Here is a 17,442-nt window from a genome sequence, read left to right on the forward strand (position 1 = left end):
GCCACCCCGACCCTGTCCCCAGGTGCCACATCCACAGGGCTCTAAATCCCCCCAGGGATGGGGACTCCACCCCTGCCCTGGGCATGCCAGTGCTTTGCAACCCTTTCCATGAAGAAATTTCCCCCAATATCCCACCCTGAGCCTCCCCTGGCCCAGCCTGAGGCCGTTCCCTCTCCTCCTGTCCCTGTTCCCTGGGAGCAGAGCCCGACCCCGCCGGCTGCCCCCTCCTGTCAGGGACTTGTGCAGAGCCACAAGGTCCCCCCTGAGCCTCCTTTGCTCCAGCCTGAGCCCCTTTCCAGCTCCCTCAGCCTCTCCTGGGGCTCCAGCCCCTTCCCAGCTCCCTCAGCCCTGCTCCGCTCCTTTCTTTCCCTGCCAGGATGATTCCTTGCTCTGGCAAAGCCTTTTCAATACTTCAGAGCTGTTCAAGAGTCCCTGCTCGGAGCTCTCTCTGCAGCTGAGCAACCCCAACTTCGAGAAGGGAAGAACAGCAGAGATTCTGAATTTCCAGCAGCACAAACCCCTGAATTAAACCCAAACCCCGCATTAGGCAAAGCAGGAGCCAGGAAGTGCCATCAGGCCCGGTGACTTCATCTCAGCCCTTTGTCCCTGCTCCCGAAATACTCATTAATTACATCATCAGGGCTATTTTTGCCCCGTGCTCTCTGACTCAGAGCTCAGGATGGAGCTGCCCTGGGCAGGCCGAGGCTGCTGCCTGCAGGATTCTCTTGCATTAGGGGAAAAAAAAGAAAGAAACAACAAGAAAAGAAACAATAAAGTCATGTTTGAAATGGAGGAGATATTTTTGAGCAGTGGCAGGCAATTCTCCCCTGCTTCCTCCGTTATAAATGTCCTTTCTGTGCCAAATGGATGGGGAAATAATGGCCTGAGAGGTTCACTTTTATCTGGCAGGTTTTGTTTTCAGAGATGGGGAGAAAGGAGTTCATTCTCAACATAAAGAGCTAGAGAAAGATTGCAGAGTTGGGATCCAAAGCTGTGGCAAGGCAGATTTGCAGCGCGTGGAGGGAATGACCTCCCTCAGTCCCTGCATTCGCCGTGGCCGAGCCGGGGCAGGGAGTCAAACACGGTGGCGATGAGGGGAGCGACCTGGGTGGCCCCCGCTGCGTCTGTCACTGGGCAGGGACCGGGCAGGGCACGGAGGTGAATCCTTGTTTCCAGCACCCCCCGTCCCTAAGGGCCAAACCTCCTGGGGAATGTTCACAATCCTTTTCTTCTGCTGGAAAACAGAGTGTAAATAAAATTTCCACTTGCTCCACAAAGCCTTTATTGATGTTGATGAATTTCTTGGGGAATTTAAGACTCCCTAAACCAAATATTAATTTTCCTGTGTGTTGCTCATTTTCATTTGGATACTGAGGGAAAAATGTCTTTGATGGAAACTTGGAGCTTAAGGCAGCTCCACTGCAGATCCTGCTCCCTGCTCTGAGTCTTCCATCTCCCAGGAAAGCATCCCACAGCCTCAGCCTCTCCACATCCCTGGGGTCTGACTCCACTGGCTCCACCTGGATCCCTCCCAGCCCATGGCTCTCAGCTCATCCCTACTCTAAATCCTTGTTTTCCTATAGAAACTCCCATTTTTCCCAGCTGCCTCTGGCCATTCAGCTCACACAGGGAGCCTCTGGATCAGCCTCAGGTGCCTCCTGAACACCCTGAGTGACCGGGAAACGAGATATTCCTGCTGCTGGATTTTATTCCTCCGGCAGGAATCGATCCTCTCTTTCCTTTCCCTCCATGTTCTCAAGAGAGCTTGAAATTAATTCACCTCTCTGCCATCCAGCAGATTCCCTCTCCCACTCCGTATCCTGATGGATACACAGGGATCAGATCCCCCCTGGTGCCCAGCACAGGGCTCTCCACGCTCCCTGCTTGTCCCAGCTCCTGGGAACACAGCTCATCCTACGGCTTGGAGCTCCCAAACCAGCCCAGTTGTGTCTCAGGGGGGACTTCCTGGCCCTAAAACCCTTGGGGACAGCCAAGTGCTCCCCTGGGGACAGTAAAATATTGCCTTGGGGACAAACAGCACTGGCCTGGGCTCTCCATGGCCTCGGGGCTCTTCCCATCCAGGCTTTGGACACTGCCAGAGACCCTCAACAGCTCCCACCTTGGTCCTTGTGCCCCAGGGAAGGGACAGGGACAGGGACAGGGATGGGGACAGGGTCAGGGATGGGGACAGGGACAGGGACAGGGACAGGGTCAGGGACAGGGACAGGGACAGGGACAGGGACAGGGCTGGGACAGGGACAGGGACAGGGACAGGGACAGGGATGGGGACAGGGACAGGGTCAGGGACAGGGACAGGGATGGGGACAGGGACAGAGTCAGGGTCAGGGACAGGGACAGGGACAGGGACAGGGATGGGGACAGGGACAGGGTCAGGGTCAGGGACAGGGACAGGGACAGCATCAGGGACAGGGACAGGGACAGGGTCACACCTTGGCTCTGCCCAGGAAAAGCCAGCAGCCCCAGGGATTAGTAAGAGCCCATCCAGGCAGGATCCTGAGGGGACAAACCACTCACAGAAGAGCAAAGGTTTCACATCCTTTCCATGCAGGTTTTTCTTGGCTTCAAGAATTGCGCTCTGGCAGAAATTGAAAAGCAGCATCCCCAAACTCATCCCATCCCTGAAGAGCTGGAGGTGGCCAAAAAGCAAATTTGTAAGAAATTCCTCTTTTTTTTTCCTTTTGCTTGTTGGTTTTGGTCCAAATTGGACTGAAACCAGCAGCACCTTTTTAAATTTATCCCTGAGCAGAAACTCCCCCGGGTTTGCAGCTGCTCCCGAGAAACCACTTCAGCTTCCCTGAGGATGGGGGTGGGAGAGGCTGTGAGTGGCACTGAAAGGCTGCTGGGGAATCAGGGAATATCCTGGGCTGGAAGGGACCCCCGGGATCAGCCAGTCCCAGCCTGGCCCTGCACAGACACCCCAACAACCCCACCCTGGGCATCCCTGGCAGCGCTGTCCCAGCGCTCCTGCAGCTCTGGCAGCCTCGGGGCCGGGACCATTCCCTGGGGAGCCTGGGCAGTGCCCAGCACCCTCTGGGGGAAGAACCTTCCCTGATCTTCATCCCAAACACCCCTGGAACAGCTCCAGCCTCTCCCTTGTCCTGTCCCAGCTCACAAGGACAAGGATGTCACCTCCTCATGGGCAATTTCCTCATGGGTGTAAAATGCTGGACACAATCCCTGTGAGAGCTGTGGGAAAAACTCAGGAGAAAAGGGATACTGAAATCAGCCAGAGAGAAACTCCCTGGCACAGTTTGGGGCATTAGAAAGGATTCCCTCGGGTCCTGTTCTGGCCACCAGAGCAGAGCTCAGTGCCTGAAGGCACTGGGAACACAGACAAGGAGGTGGATTCAGTGCAGGCTCCAGATTCCGAGGGCATCCGGGAAGAGAAAAGGGATCTGGGAATGGGGCAGGGGTCACCAGTGATCAGCTCTGGGAGGGATGGAGAAATCCCCAGGCAGTACCTCCTGTTCTTGGGGCACGCGAGGGATGTGGCAGTGCCACCCTCCCGTGCCAGGCTGGGGGCAGGGCAGGGGCTGCAGCTCCAGCAGCTCTCCCTGCTGCCTTCCCAGTTAAAGGTCTCGGGAGAGATTCATTAACTGGCCTGGTTTGGGCTGCGCTTGCAGCTGCAGGGATTTTGCAACACCTGGAAAGGAACCCGGGGCCCTCTCTGCCTTCTCCAGACCTCCTGAGGCTCCTCCCTCCCTCCCACCAGTCCTGAATAATTCCCTGATATTCTCTGGTCATTCCCAAGCTCCGTTTGACCTTGGCAGGACGTTTCCCTCAGGTCACCGGGACCTCATGGAGTCACCAGAGCCAGAACTTCCTGGGGGAGCCCCAGGAAGGCTCCTCCTCTTCCCAAAAATGCCTCAGCTTCTTAAATCCCGTGGATCCAACCCCAAAGTGTGTGAGCATCCTTAGGGATAAATGGATTTCCTTCAGATGTTTGTTTTCCCAGGGGGTGTTGGAGGAGCTGCCCGGTGAGGAGCTGTTGGCAGGGAGGGTGCTGAGCTGCAGGGAATGAGGGGAGAGAGGGGAAAGGGAATGACCCTGAGAGGGATCAGGGGGTGACCCTGGCTGTGAGGGGGGCGGGGTGGCCCCAAAACCTCTGCAGGTCCCAGGGGGCCAAATAACCTGAGTTTGACTGGCCCCGTTCCTGAGGCTCCTGAGCCCCTCCCGACCCTCCCTGCAGGGCCCGGGAAAGGGCAGAGCGGGGATGGAGCCCAGGGAGAAGCCGAGCTCTGTCCCAGGGACAGCTCTGCCACCGGCAACTGGGGCAAAACCTGAATTCCACGAACCCGACACAATTCCTGCTCCTGTGGTGCCGGGGAGGGATCCAAGCAGGGATCAGTCCAAAGGCTGCACTTGGCTTTGGTTTCAGCTTCCTCATTTCTTTTTCTTAATCTAAATAATCTCAATTTTTTGGCCAGCGAGCCCCTGATTCAGTGCCCAGAGAATCTTATTGTAAAATCTTAAATATTTGGACTGTGGTAACATTTTTATTGAAACAAATTGTGAGCCAAGCATGGCTTCAGCTCTGCCTCTTGTGGGGGTCACAAGCTGGAATAAACAATTCCAAACAATTCCAAACAATGCCAAAAACAACAAAAGGAAAATTCACTGAAAAATTCCTGGTGGCCGTAGCCTTCATTTCCAGCCTGTGCCTGATTTATTCCATCCCACATCCCAGCCGGGCGGTGCCAGGGGGAAATCTCTGGCAAGGAAATGGTTAAAGAAAGGCTAAACGTGGATTAAAGGAGTTCTGAGCACTTCCCTGCTTCCCCCTTCCCCAAATCCCTGCTCCAAGCCGAGGTGCTGCTGGTGCTCCTTGGGAGCTGCAGCCCAGCCTGGGGAGGCTGGGGCTCTCTGTGACAATCCCGAGCACTGGCAGCGTTCCCGAGCCGGGGTTTTTCTGTGTGGAGCTGGAATTCTGCAGCACACGCAGCAGGAACACAAAATTGGGTTGAGGCATCACTGTAAAAATTAATCTCCCATTCCGGGCCTCGGGCTGCCCTAAAGGAGCGCTGCAGGAGGAGGGAGGTGAAGGCGGGAGCCCGGGGGGGATTTTGGGGCCTCAAAGCACAGAGACCTCGGCCCAGCGAGGACGAACGAGCTCGGGAACACCGAGGCCGTTCCATTGCAATCATTCCCGTGTTCTGCGCTTAACCACAACCCAGACTCTGGTTGGAACAGGTGAAGGCGCCTCTCCGGGCCGGAGCTGAGGCATCATTTCGGGATTGACAGGTGAGCGATGCTCCTCTCCCTCAGCCAGACTGCCCCAAAAGCCTGGGAAGGGCCAGGGGAGCTCGGCTCCTGTGGGATCTGGCAGCTGAGTCAGCAAAACCAGGCTCAGTTTCCCTCTCAGACCCCACGCATGGATTGGCCGGGGGTGTTTAATCCCTGGCTGAGCTTTTACGGGCCCGGCTGGGCTCTGATGAACTCCTGGAGGGGGATCCTGCGGGATTATCCCGCCCAGCTGGGGAGTTTCCCCGGGCACTCAGCCGCAGGAATGCCTTTCATGGATTCACGGAATGGTTTGGGTTGGCAGGGACCCCAAAGCCCACCCAGTTCCCTGGGCAGGGACACCTCCCCCTGTCCCGGGCTGCTCCCAGCCCCGTCCAGCCTGGCCTTTCCAAACGGAGCAAATCCCTCATTCAGCACTGGATACAAATATTGCTGCTTGCAAGAATTTCTCTTGCTCTTTCCAGTCCCGTGGGATACTTTTTTCTCTAATAGAAGATATTTGCAGAGTTTATAAACCATGAACACCTGCAACCTTGCTGAGCTTTGTTTCTGGTACAGTAGGAAAGTATTTTGACAATGGATGTTTTAGGATTTTAGCCAATCACCCCAAGGGGGGGCTGATCCTTTGTCCAATTAGACTATGAAGAAAAAAGTCTATAAAAGAGTTGTAAATAATTAAATAAATCGATCTTGCTGCACAATTCCTGCCTGCTGGATCTCTCCTCTCCTCCCCACCGCTGCAGGACACCGCGATACAGCAGCTCGGAACCCTCAGCCTGGGGCCTCTCCAGGCAGGGTTTGTCCCTTTGATTTGTCCCTTGATTGTGGTTTTGTGCCCCCTTTGGACAGCGATCCTTGGGCTCCTGCATTTGGGGAAGGCCTCAGCCTGGGGGGTGTGGGGCCCATGGGGGGTCTGCAGGCAAGGGAGTCTAAAAGGGAATTTAGGAGAGACTGACCCCTCTGCTCCTCTCCTCCTTTCCTTCATCCAAATTGTCCAAATTATCCTTCATTCCCCCTCATCCACATCACCAGCCCTCCCACCCTGGGAGAACATTCCCGAGGTTCTTGCTGGGAGGACTGAGAGGAACTGGTGCTATCGCTACAACCCATAATGGAACAGGATTTCAGGGAAAAAATCCTTGTTTTTTCCAAAATGGGAATCTCTAATGAGGGAAGAGTCACGCTTGGAAGTGGAAATAATCTGTGCTCAAAATGGGGCACTTAAATTCCAGTTTTTGTTGGATTTAGCTCAGGGTTTGTGCCATTGTTTTAGTGGAACACAGTGAGGTGTAACAGGAATTTCAATAGCATGGAATGGGATCCATATTTTAGGGGTGTTTTCATATTTATAGATTCCATTTGCTTTTTCAAATCCTCCTGCTTCAGTGTTGGAGAGCAAAGCATTTCCAGGAGGGGGTTCTGACATTTCCAAAATGAAATTTCTGCTCGGGGAAGTTTCTCCGTTCTGATGTGGAAGGAAAATGAATTCCGAGAGACTGCGGCTCCCAAAGGACGGGAATTGAGTTTTGCCTTTCCCTTTGTGCCTCTGCCCTTTGCCACGGGCTCCGGGGGAGGCGTGGGCAAGGCTTGGAGGAGAAGGATACCCCGGAGGGTATCCCTTTGGAGGGATACCCCGGAGCCGTGGGAGATATTTGCACTGAATTCCATGGATTTCTGTGGGAAGGGCAGCCTGGGCGCCTCTGGGGTGCTCATTCCCACCCTCCAGTGGGTCTCCAGGTGTCCATCCCAGCTCTCCGATCCCTGCCCTGCCAGGCTCGCTCCAGGATTCCAGCGGCCCTTGGGGCTGGGCGAGCAGGGGACAATGGGGACAGCGCCGACTTCTCCTGCTGCTGCTGGGATCGGGATGGGATCGGAACCTCAGGCTGCTCACGGAGCGCTGCCACCCTCTGCCGGGAGTGGGGCTGGACTGGCACCCTGGGGTGGGCATGGCAGGGCAGGGTGGGGCGGGCAGGGCAGGGCGGGGCAGGGTAGGGTAGGGCAGGGCAGGGCAGGGCAGGGTGGGGCGGGGGCAGGGTGGGGCAGGGCGGGGCAGGCAGGGCGGGGCGGGGCAGGGCAGGGCAGGGCGGGGCAGGGCGGGGCAGGGCGGGGCAGGGCGGGGCAGGGCAGGGCGGGGCGGGGCAGGGCAGGGCAGGGCGGGGCAGGGCGGGGCAGGGCAGGGCGGGGCAGGGCGGGGCAGGGCAGAGCATCCTCCCCTTCCCAACCCTCTGAGGGGGCCAGGGGCGCTCAGCCGGACTGGGCCTGCCCGGGGTCACGTCCTGCTCAGCCATGCCCAGGGGTCAGCTCCTGCTCACACCACGGCCAGGCTGGTCCTGCTTGGCAGCCTGGGGGAGTTTGGGGTTTGGAGCACTGAGGAAGGGAAATTCTGCACCCCAAAAACGCAGAAGTGCCACGGCTTTGCGGCTGGGGGGTCACAGGAGCTGCCACCTCCTCCCCTGAGGGACCAGGGCCGTGGGGATGGGTCCGCACAGAGCCCATTCCCTGCCTGAACCCCATCCCAAAGGATCCCAGCTCCCGCAGCCTCCTTTGCTCCGCTGCCTCTTCCCCTGCCCTTTCCCTGCTCTCCTCATCCAGAGCCAAAGCTGTCAGCAGTCCCTGGGACACAGGAATTCCTCTTCTGGATCTGTTTATGTGGAAAAACCACCAGGAATGAGCTGGATGTGGGATGCAGTGGTGGAGTGGCTGGGCTGTGACTCAGGCTGCTCTGAGAGGTTTTACAATTGCTCTGCAATAGATGGGATTTCTGAATTCCAGGTTATTTCCATGGCTGGAATTTCACATCTGTTTGCAGGAATTGCTCTCTGGGTTCCACAAAACCCAGCTCAGGATTTCAGAAAGGAACACTTCCTGTAAATCATTCCTTTATCCTGACTTACCCCAGGAAAATCTTTGATTCCTGTCTTTCCACAGGCACCAAACTGAATTAGTGGAGCTGGGAGAAAACCCAGAAAATACAACGGGGCAGGAAATGGATGTGCTGTTTACTGGGAATGGGGATAATGGGAACAGCCCCCGGCAGCCAGGAGCTAATGGAGATCCCAGTCCTGCTGGAAGGGAGAGCTCATTTGTGTTTATCCATTTGCTGGGTGTTTTGTGGGATTTTGGAGTGTTTTATATTCATGGATTTCCCTTTGTATCCCAAAGCTTGGCAAGCAACGAGGAACACGAAGAAAGGGAGAATAAGTCAGTCATGGATTTGGGATTTCAGCTGTTCAGACTCCCAGGAAAGGTGCAGGAAGGGAAAACAATCCCTCTTTTCATGCCTGAGGGCAGGAGCTGCTTGATGGCATTTGCTGTGATTTTCCTTGATAGAAAAAGGGACATTTCCTCATTTCTGAGCCCAAAAATCTGCTGCTCATTGTGGCTGCCTCCGAGGCACCCCAGAGTGCACCTGGCTCCTCCTGGAGCTGCCAAACCTTTCCCTTCCCCTGCCCTGAGTTATTCCCACCAGAGGAGGCAACAGAAGGAAGCTGTTACCCCGATCTTCCTCCCAGCTGTTCCAGGAATGCCTCGGGATTCCACCCCTGCTGTGTTCAGAGCTGGAGCAAAAGGAGCTGCACAGAGAGCTCCTGCTCCCGGGAATTGCCTTTCCACCCTGTGGCACATCCTCCTGGATGAGCCTTTGGATTAAACCAGGAGCACTTGGATTCACTCCGAACACGGGAGATCCTGGTTGGGCATTGGGGAAAACTCCTGTGATGGGGCCAGTGAAACACTGGAATAAATTGCCTGGGAATGGGGCAGCAGCAGCATCCCTGGAGCTGTGCAGGATGGATGGGGATGAGCATCCCTCAGGAAGGAGCAACCTGGGTGAGCCTTTCCCTGCCAAAGCAGAGGCCTGGGACCCCTCCCAGCCACGATTTATTTTACTGCCTGGTGTGACAAACCAGTGGGGATGTCCTTTATTGGGATCTGATACCAGTGGGGATGTCCTTTATTGGGATCTGATACCAGTGGGGATGTCCTTTATCGGGATCTGATACCCAGGGCTGTCCTTTATTGGGATCTGATACCAGTGGGGATGTCCTTTATCAGGATCTGATACCAGTGGGGATGTCCTTTTTTGGGATCTGATACCAGTGGGGATGTCCTTTATCGGGATCTGATACCCAGGGCTGTCCTTTATCCCTCACCCTGCCCCTGATTTCCCAACACCAGGCCAGGCCTGGCTGAGCCAGGCTTCCCAGAGCCACATCCAGCCTTTCCCTGTGGAGCAGAGCACCACAAACTTCACATTTGTGCTCTGTCTGTCCAATTTATTCTGCAGATCCATGTCTGTTCCCACGTCCTGCTTCCCTAAATTCAGGAAAATCTCAGTCCCAGTCCGTGCCCTCCTCCCTGGATGTTCTTGGCAAAGGCAAACCCACCAAGCAGCACAATTCCCATCTTCACGGTTTTGCTAAAATCCCTCCTGCCCCCTCTCCTTTGCACAGGGATGCTCCACAGCCTCGGGAGGTTCGTCCCCCAGCACTGCACTGATGATGATGATAATAATAACAATAATAATAACAATAATAATAACAATAACAATAGTAATAATTCACACTCAAGCACTGCAAGAAGAACCTTGGTGGTTTCCAAGTGCCTGTCCCTGATCCTGGGGCACAGAGATGAGGTTGCAGCAGAAATTCCCAGGTCAGATCTGGTGCCAGTTAATGAGCTGAGGAATTTGGAGATTGCTGAACATCTGGGTTCAGCCATGGCCCAATGGTGACCGAGGAAAAGGGATCCCCAAGGACTGGGAACCTGCGGATCTGACGTCAGCACGGCCTGGAAGGGACTGACCTTGAGTTTTTAATAGCTTGGAAAAGCTTCTGTGGCAGGGTCTGAGCAAGGAAGCGTGGAAAGAACAGCAGAGCTCCTGTCCTGGAATCAGGGAATGCTTTGGGTGGGAAGGGACCTCAAAGCCCCTCCAGTGCCAGCCCTGCCCTGGCAGGGACACCTCCCACTGTCCCAGGCTGCTCCCAGCCCCAATGTCCGGCCTGGCCTTGGGCACTGCCAGGGATCCAGGGGCAGCCCCAGCTGCTCTGGGCACCCTGTGCCAGGGCCTGCCCACCCTCCCAGGAAACAATTCCTTCCCAATCTCCCATCCATCCCTGCCCTCTGGCACTGGGAAGCCATTCCCTGTGTCCTGTCCCTCCATGCCCTGTCACCAGTCCCTCTCCAGCTCTCCTGGAACCCCTTTAGGCCCTGCAAGGGGCTCTGAGCTCTCCCTGGATCCTTCCCTTCTCCAGGTGACCATTCCCAGCCTCTTCCCCCAGCAGAGCTGCTCCATCCTCGGATCATCCTGGAGCCTCCTCTGGGCTCTCTCCCACAGCTCCGTGTCCCTCCTGTTCCGAGGAGTCCGGAGGAGCCCAGGTGGGACCCAGAGGGGCAGAGGGGCAGCATCACCTCTGAGCCCGCTGCCCACGGCATCCCATGGACGAGCAGAGCCGGCCACGCTCCCAGCGGATACTTCAGGACAAACGCACGAGTCCCGGGCATCCACGGCAGCTGTGAGTGCCAGACAGCCCTGGCTGTTTCCAGCCTCTCCTGGAAGCGCTGAGCTGCTGGCAAACACATCCCTGCCTGAGCTGCTGCCCTCCCCAGAGCCCAGACCGACATTCAGGCGTCAAAATCCAGATTTCAGCCTTGAGACGCAAAATTTGGAGAAGTGGCCTCCAGTGGCTGAGCTCTCCAAACCCCATCCCTACTCTCCAAACCCCACTGCCGTTCTCCAAACCCCATCCCTGCTCCCCAAACCCCATCCCCACTCTCCAAACCCCATCCCTGCTCCCCAAACCCCATCCCCACTCTCCAAACCCCATCCCTACTCTCCAAACCCATCCCCGCTCCCCAAACCCCATCCCCACTCCCCAAACCCCATCCCCCCTCTCCAAATCCCATCCCCATTCTCCAAACCCCATCCCCACTCCCCAACCCCATCCCCGCTCCCCAAACACCATCCCCGTTCTCCAAACCCCATCCCTGCTCCCCAAACCCATCCCTGCTCCCCAAACCCCATCCCCACTCCCCAAACCCCATCCCTGCTCCCCAAACCCCATCCCTGCTCTCCTGCCAGCTTTGTTATCCCCAAACAAAGTTCAATCCCTGCTCCTGTCCCTGAGTAGGAAGCAAAGCCCTGAACACTGAGAGCTGATCCCAAAAAACAGGGGGTGCAATGGGACACAGCTGGGTCCCAAAGGGAAAAGCAATTGCCTCGGGAAAGGCCTGACCCCAGCTTTGCACTGATCACAGCAGCCTCTGCTCTTGGGTAAATGAGTGCAGGGATCCCTCCCCATCCCAGCTCTGTGTCAGGACTGGGTTGGGATTTGAGGATGTGGAGAAACTCTATCCAGAAAAAAAGTCCCTTTCAAGGTCACACTATCCAAGGTAATTGTCTGCTTTAGGGTCAGGGGATTCGTGCCTGAGGGGTGGAACTGGTGTGGGGGACTGAGGGGCAGCAGCGGCTCAGGGACAGAAAATCCCAGGAAAATGAGCTGGAGATGGGATGTGACCACACCTTTTAGGATTGTTTTTGTTTTTAATGAAAATAAAGGAATAAACCAACGATAAATAAACAGGGATCATCCCCTTCTCCCCAGCTTAGTGAGGAACAGCTCGGGAACCGCCCAAAGCCTGCTCTCAGACTCTGCTTCTCCCGGATTCTGCTGGCACATCCCTGGCAGTGTCCCAGGCCAGGCTGGACTGGGTTTGGAGCTCCCTGGGGCAGTGGGAGCTGTCCCTGCCCAGGGCAGGGGTGGCACTGGAGGGGCTTTGAGGTCGCTCCCGAGGGATTCCTGCCTGGCAGCGAACACGGGCTCAGGTTTGGCTCCAGCACTGTGATCCCAACGATGCCAAACGATTCCCAGCCACGGGAGGAAGCAGTTGATTCGTTATTATCTTTTAATTTCCCCTTTCCTTGTCACTCCTGATCCACCTCAGCACAGAGTCGGTGTTTCTGGACTGAGCCTTTGCTGTCACTTCCTCGGAACAGCCACTCCCGAAATGCCTTCATTGCTTTGACATTTCTCAGCTGCTTTCTGCATTTCCCAAGAACTTCATCAGCTCTCCTGGAGCTGTGTGATCACAGAAAATATCCACAGCTTTAATTCCTTTATTCACATCCTCCGTGTGATCAAGGAGCTGAAAACCCTCTTTGTTTTGAGCAGAGCTGCTGGTGAAATGTTCCCTCCCACCCTTCTCTCACTGTGCAGTTTTGTCTTTTTGTTCAGAGTTATTTGGGTTTTGACTTCAGGGTTTTTTTTACAGAGACTGAAGAACCCAGGAGGAGCTGGTGCCTTCCTGGAAAGACACGGGAAAATCCAAAGCCGATTTTCTATTTCCAAAGTTTCAGGTTCACTCGGGGTTTTTTGGTCTGTCCTGGCTTTGAACTCCACTCACTTTACAGACAAGTTTAATTTTAGAGTCTTATGCTATAAATTGGTTCCAAATCCCTGTTCCTTCTCCAGAAGGAAGATTCCAACTGGATCACAGAGAGCCCATTTGCCTGTGGAGACATTTGGAACCAGACCTTGGATGGGGTGTTGTACAAACTGACTGAGGCCCCAAATTGAGTCGATTTCCATGGAATCACAGAATCCCAGGGTGGTTTGGGTGGCAAGGGACCTCAAAGCCCACCCATGCCATGGGAAGGGACATTTCCCACTGGGCCAGGATGCTCCAAACCCCGTCCCGTCTCTGCCAGGGCCATGTGGTGAGCAGCAGGTGTCCCTGCCCCAGCAGCGACGGTGCCAGTCCATCAGAGACCGCTGTGCTGTGGCAGCTGTGCCAGCTTCTGCGTGTCACCACGGTGCCCCCTCGGCTCCAGCGGGGAGCACACCCCATCCCCCCAAAGAGCCCCAAATCCAGGCTGCTGAACTCCCACAGGAGCTGCTGCTGTCTCCAGGCCCGACTCCCGAGAAGCCCAGCAGAGCCTGGGGACGGGCCTGTGCCACCCTGCGGGGACGGGCACGTGTGGGGGCCCTGGCACTGCTGCTCCCGCGGAGATTGAGCCGAAGGCGCCGTGTGGTGCCTATAAATTCCCGTCGTTTCTATGGCTACGAGGCTGCGAACGCAGAGAGGGAGAGCTCTGGCTGCCCCAACAGAAGAGCTCCGGGATGATCCCTGGGATCCTTCCCGCTCCTAAAAACCCATGGACGTGCTGGAGCAGGAGGTCTGAGCTGAGGGTGCCCGGAGGCCTCAGGGCACAGCAGAGGCTTGGCGGAAGCCGAGGGGCTCCTCAGGCCGGGCTGGGAGCCCTGGGAGGAGGGAAGGGGCAGTGGGAATGCAGGAGCCTGGGCTGGGGTGTGGGGAAGGGACCTGGGGCTGCTCTGGGGCCTGCTCAGCATCCCCTGCCCGGCCCTGAACAAGAGCTCAGCCCAGCCCAGCCCAGCCCAGCCCAGCGGATGCAGAAAGGGGCTCTCTGCACCCAGGGAAAAGGAAAATGAAAAGCAAAGCTGGGGTCCCCTGCCAGGAGGAGCCGAGCAGCCCCCACTGCTCCGAGTGGGGCTCAAAGGGCCCTTCCCAGCCCCTTTCTTCTGCCATCCCAAAGCCAGGCCCTTCCCAAGGCTGACGGTGTCAGACACTGAAAGTGCCAGACAAAGGGAGCAGCCGGGCTCAGGCATCTGATTCATCCTGGCATCATAAACCCAAAGGTTGGAGCTGCTGGAAAGCTCTGGCGCTGAAACCTGCGGATCTTTTTCCACCATCACATCTCCATTACCAAGGAAGTACAAAGGCTGTGCAAGCACTGCTGCTTTCCTGTGCTCTCAGTCCCCAGGGGTGGATCCCAAATCCCCTGGTCTGGCTGTGCCCACCGGGGATGGATCCCAAATCCCCTGGTCCCGGCTGTGCCCACCGGGGATGGATCCCAAATCCCCTGATCCCAGCTGTGCCTCCAGGGATGGATCCCAAATCCCCTGGTCCCAGCTGTGCCTCCAGGGATGGATCCCAAATCCCCTGGTCCCAGCTGTGCCATTCCCAGCTCTGTCTGCCCCAGATGGGAGCCAGGCTCAGGCCAAGGAAGGGACACTGGGGCTGTGGTGACCTTTCCTTATCTTATTCTGGGCATGGAAAAGCAGGTTTTGGCAAACGAGAGCTGCATATAAAACACCTGGATCCCATTCCCGTTCCAGGGATCCCTGGCACCAAAGTCTCCGTGCCCGGATGATGAACGGACTGGGGTGAGGCTGAGCTCAGGCTGGGCTCAGCCATCCCCTCCTCTTAGCACAACTTAAATCCCAGCTTAGAACGGAGCTGAAGAACTGCTTAGAGCAGGCCGAACGTGCAGCGCGGCTCTCGGAGAGCCGATCCCAAAGTCAGCAGGAGCAGGCTCCGCTTTTTGCTGAGTCAGCAACAAAGTCCAGCTTTAATTCCAGGGCTTTTCCAGGGAGAGTTTGAGAAATGAGGCCCTGTCGGCCTGGCCAGCGCCCTGGCGAGGCTGTGCTGCCACTTGGGGAGAGAGGCAGAGTTTTATTTCCCCTCCTGTGCCCAAGCTCCCCCTTGGGCTCCCTCCAGCACCATTCCCAAGGGCAGGAATTCCAGCCCAGGAGCAGCTGCAGTTCTGCTTCAGCAGCTGGGCTTTGGAGAGCTCCAGAGGCGGGAGCTCATGGCTGAGCTGGGCAAATACACGGAATTAATATAAAGGTCTGGAATTTTTCAGGCAACCACCCTGAGCCCTGATCAGAAATGCCAGAGGTTCCTTTGGAGCAGATTTGCACCGGGAATGGGCGGCACTGCTGCTGCTGTCACTGTGAAATCAAGGCTCAGCTCCAAGGTTAAGCCAGAGCATCCAGATAAGCCAGGACTGTTCCCAGCCCCTGCCACCAGAGCTGGAACTGGGTGATCTTTGAGATCCCTTCCAACCCAAACCAGGCTGGGACTCCGTGGGTTTATCTTTATATTCCCATGGTTGTATTTATTATTTTATTTTATTTTATTTTATTTTATTTTATTTTATTTTATTTTATTTTATTTTATTTTATTTTATTTTATTATTTCTGGGTTAGTTTCCTGCCCATTCCCTGAGCTGAGTCAGGGAATACCCACGGAAGCAGAGCTTGGAGGAGCGGGACCACCTCATGCAGATTTCTTTCAGCCAAGCTCAGGGATTTTCCCCTTTTTCTCTCAACAATTCTCAATTCCCAACCTGTATCTTCCCTATTGTGTGTTTAACTCTCTTGGTCTGTGGAAACAATTTTGGGGGGAGAGCAGGAAAAATAAAAATCCCAGCATGTGCAATAAAACCTTTGCCAACGATGGTTTCTGCCTTTGTCTCATCCTTCACTGCCCCTGCTGTGCTCCCTTCAAGATTTGCTCTCTTAAACTTTCTGAGGCGAGGAATAAAAGAGAAAATTCTAATTCTTCTCCAAATATAAACCCCGAGCACAACCAAGCCCCAGCTGCATTTCCTTGCATCGATTGGAAGGTGTTCCCTGAACAAATGTCTCTGCACACATCAATATTGGGATCAGGCTCACAAATGTCGTCTCTGTTTCATAACATGGGAAGCAGAGACTTTTGGGACTGCTCAGCCCTTCACTCATTCCATCTCCTTGTTTATTTTTTCCCTGCCTTCTCTGGGAAGAGGCTCCAAGGCTCTGCTATTTTTAGTCCCAGAGCTGGGAGTTTGCTGCCAGGGAATGGACGGAGCCAGCTGGACCAGCCCTGGCAGAGGCAGCTCCAGGGATGGACGGGATTTCAGAGGGTCCAGGACACTTCCACGTGGAATAGTCCGTGGAGGAAACGTCCTGCTCTGCAGGTTCTTCCCGACTCCCGGCTCTGGGAATCTCGGCCCCAGCATCCCAAAGCAGGAGCTCACTTTTATTTCCAGTCAACAAAAGAAATGGGAACTCTAAACTTTAAGAGGCTGAATTTGTGGTCAGGACATCAAAGAGGCACTTCAGGAGCTACTCGAGCTCCGGCAGCTGCTCCCTTCGGAGCAGTTTCTCTCCAAGATCCTCTTGCTTTCCCCCCATTCCATCCTGGTTTCCTGAAGCTCTCCTTGTCCTCCAGCCAACTGGAGACAAGTTGGGAGCCACTGGTGCAGGTGAGGTGGGGCATGGGCACAGAACTAAACACAAGGAACAAACTCTGTCACCCTCAGGGCTGGCCTGGGACACTCGGTCACTGGCAGAGTTCTGAACTCTCCCAGGTGGTTCAGACAGAACTTTCACAGAATCCTGGCATGAGTTGGGTCAGAAGGACCTCAAAGCCCCTCCAGTGCCAGCCCTGCCCTGGCAGGGACACCTCCCACTGTCCCAGGCTGCTCCCAGCCCCAATGTCCAGCCTGGCCTGGGACACTGCCAGGGATCCAGGGTCAGCCCCAGCTGCTCTGGGCACCCTGTGCCAGGGCCTGCCCACCCTCCCAGGGAACAATTCCTGCCCAATCTCCCATCCATCCCTGCCCTCTGGCACTGGGAAGCCATTCCCTGTGTCCTGTCCCTCCATGCCCTGTCCCCAGTCCCTCTCCAGCTCTCCTGGAGCCCCTTTAGGCCCTGCAAGGGGCTCTGAGCTCTCCCTGGAGCTTCTCCTCTCCAGGTGAGCACCCCCAGCTCTCCCAGCCTGGCTCCAGAAGGGCTCCAGCCCTGGAGCAGCTCCGTGGCTCCCCTGGAGTCACTCCAGCAGCCCCACGTCCTTTTTGCCACAACTCTTCCTCAGACACCTGAGAAAAGCAGGCAGCACCATCCCCTTTTCAGAAATAACTCCCAATCCGGTGTTTAGGACCTGGATAAATCCAGTTCTCCTAAATGCCCCCACTAAAGTCACCACTGCCTTTTTCCCAGCCTTGTTTTGAAGTGCCTGAAGCAGCTCCATGAAATTCCTGGGACTCAGTGCAGGAGCGCTGCCGGAGCCTGGCCTTCAGTTCCAGCCAGGCAGCAATGATGGAAGTGCTGGAGCAGAAAGGAAAAGCTCCCTGCTCCCTTCAGGAGCTGTCAGCCAGAAAGGAAGGAGCACATGATCCATTTTGGGCACAAACCCATCTCCTAGGCCAAGAAAGGAAACAAATATGGTAATTCATAAAAAAGGGGGTAGGGAAGGAGGAGGGCTCGGGTTTATTTCTTGCCTTGCCTCGAGAGAGAAGTGCCAGCTTTCATCTTCTCTCCTCCTGCTTTTCCTGGTGTTCTGTGCCCTCCTTTCCCCTGAGCTCCCGAGGACCTGGGAGCAGCCCCATGGTCCCAG

Source organism: Aphelocoma coerulescens, chromosome 27 (genome assembly GCF_041296385.1).
Source record: "Aphelocoma coerulescens isolate FSJ_1873_10779 chromosome 27, UR_Acoe_1.0, whole genome shotgun sequence".
In the NCBI taxonomy this organism is placed as follows: domain Eukaryota; kingdom Metazoa; phylum Chordata; class Aves; order Passeriformes; family Corvidae; genus Aphelocoma; species Aphelocoma coerulescens.